Source organism: Pteropus alecto, unplaced genomic scaffold, assembly GCF_000325575.1.
Source record: "Pteropus alecto unplaced genomic scaffold, ASM32557v1 scaffold741, whole genome shotgun sequence".
NCBI classification, from domain to species: domain Eukaryota; kingdom Metazoa; phylum Chordata; class Mammalia; order Chiroptera; family Pteropodidae; genus Pteropus; species Pteropus alecto.
Genome location: NW_006431077.1, coordinates 56216 through 59236, shown reverse-complemented (window position 1 = coordinate 59236; position 3021 = coordinate 56216).

Genomic DNA, 3021 nt, shown 5'->3' with positions numbered 1-3021 from the left:
CTGTGGTACATATATACAATAGAATATTACTCAGCCATAAGAAGAGATGATACTGCCATTTGCAACAACATGGATGGACCTTGAAATAATCATACTAAGCAAAATAAGCCAGACAGAAAAGGTTAAAAATCACATGATATCACTTATATATGAGATATAAACCTAAAAGCAACAAATGAACGGGACAAACAAACAGAGACTCATGGATATGGACAATGGACTAGTGGTTACCAGAGAGGAGGGGGGAGGTAAAAGGGGGGAGGTAGACAGGGTAAAAAATTACATCGTTTCTTCAATGTAAAAATAAATAAATAAACAAACAAATAAATAAATAAATGAAAAAAATAGAGGCTGTTCAATATGGCTTGGAAAAAAAAAAAAAAGAACTGTAATTACAACTCATTTACATGGAGGAATATTCCACAAATGAGAATACATCACCTCCTGATTCTCAACCTTCTAATCAAATCATCAATCTCTAAATATTTATATATTTGGTTAAAATAAAGGAAAATTGTGACATCATAATGCAGTGTATCTGATATAAATGGCATTGTGTTTGACTAACTAGGTCACCGTAATCTCATTAGCACTTCAGTGACTGGTTTGCAAATGGACATTTCTCAGTTGTAGTTCACAAGATCTAAATGTAAGTCACTTTAGGGTCTTTAGAGAGAGTTTTCTCAGCTCTTAAAGAAATAAAAGACATGACAAGTTGTTTACATATAATAAAGGATGTCTATATCAAATTTAGAATTAATGAATTTAGCATGATTGCTAGATATAAGGTCAATATTATAAAATTGAGTTGTATTTCTATATATTAGCATCAGAAATTATAAAAAGAAACATTTTAATGCTATTTACTATAGAAACAGAAAACATCAAATACCTAGGAACAAATCTAATAAAAATTCACAAGACCTCTGCCCAGAAACCTATATAATATTTCTGAGAGAAATTAAAGAAGACCTAGATAAATCAGAGATATATTTATGGATTAGAAGATAATATTATGAAAATTAAATCAAGACATTTCTCACCAAAATGTTCTGTAGATTCAATCTAATCCCAGCTGGAATACCAGCTGGGGTTTTGTTGTTGTTGTTGTTGTTGTTTTTGGTTTTTTTGGCGAATGGAAATTTGCAAGTTGATTCTAAAATATATATATGGATATCAAAGATCCAAAAAGAGCCAAAGCCATCCAGAAGAATAAATTTGAAGGACTTTCACAGCCAAATTGCAAGGCCAGCTATAAAGCTATAATAATTTAGATAGTATCATGACAAATAGACCAATGGAACAAAGAAGAATCCATAAGAAGACACACATATATAGTCAATGCATATACATATGATCACCTGATTTATAGCAAAGGTACCAATGCAGTGGTTTAGAGGAGGATAGTCATTTAAGTAAGTGGTGCTAGACTAATTGGATATCCATCCATTTGGAAAAAATAACTTTGGCCCCTAACTTACATCATACACAAAAGAATTCCAGAAGATAAAGTTTATAGAAAGTAATGTTTAGCATATCTTTATGACCTTGGAGTAGATGATATCTGAAACAAGACATGAAAAGCACTGACAGTAAAGAAAAACATTGAAAATATATATATACACACACAGCCAACCAGTATCTAATGTACAGAATAAAATCGAGAAGAGTAAAAAGTAAACGCAACTTAACATTGGCACAGTATTTCAACAGAGCTTCCTAATATAGGACATCCAACTGACCAATAAAAGATTGTCAAAACTCAGTCATCAGGAATGTAAGCTTAAATTACAATGAGATATCAGCAAACATCTATCAGAACAGTCAAAATGACTTCCAATATCAAGAGTTGAAGAAGATAAAGGAACTGGAACTCTGACTGCTAGTGAGAATGTAAATTGATACCACCAGTTAGAAAACTGTTTAGCAGCATCTAGTAAAGCTAAGTTTATGCAATTTCTATAACTCAGCAACTCCATCTACGTTAGTTTTCTATTCCTGCAAAACAAATTAATACAGACTTAGTGGCTTAAAACAGTGGTTGGTCCCCAAACTTTTTGACGTCAGGGACAAATGCTCCTATGAGAATTCTATGCCTGATGATCTGAGGTGGAGCTGAAATAGTGATACTAGTGTTGGGGAGTGGCTGCAAATATAGATGAAGCTTCATTCGCTCGCCGGCTGCTCATCACCTGCAGTGCAGCCCAGTACTTAACAGACCACAGACCGGTACCGGTTTTTGAGGTCACAGTTCTGTAGGTTAGAAATCCATTGCATGGCATGACTGGTTTCTCTGCTCGGTTTCTCCCAGGGTGAAATCAGCCTTAGAAATCAGTCAGTCAATGCCATCAACTGAATGTTTGTGTGCCCCACCCCCAAAACCCTAATTGAAACCCTAATCCCCAATGTGATGGCATTTGGAGATAGAACTTTTGCAAGGTAATTGGGTTTGGATGAGGTAATGAGGATTGAGCCCCATGATGAGACTGATGCCCTTATAAGGGGGTGGAAGGAACAGAGCTCTCAGCTATGTGAGGATATAGCAAGAAGATGATCTGCAAACCAGGAAGTGGGCCTTCACTAGACATCAAATCTACTGGCACTTTGATCTTGGAATTCTCAGCCTCTTGAACTGTGAGAAATAATTGATTGTTGTTTAAGCTACCCAGTCTGTGGTAATTTTTTATAGCAGCTCAAGCTGATTAAGACAACCAGGCTATGTTTCTTTCTGGGGTCTTTTTGGAAGATCACATTTCCAAGCTCATTCTAGTTATTGGCAGAATTAAGTTCACCTTTTAGCTTCTAGAAATTACCTGAAGTTCTTTGCTACATCAGCTCCACCATACACTCTCTCACATTTGAGCCACTCAGGAAGTGCACAGGCCATCTTAAGGGCTCACCTGATTAGGCCTGGCTCACCAAGGGTACCACCTTACTTGAAGGTCTACTGACTTGGGACCTTAATGCATTTGCAAAATCTCTCTTTCATATAATATAATAATCACAGTAGTGATATGTCTT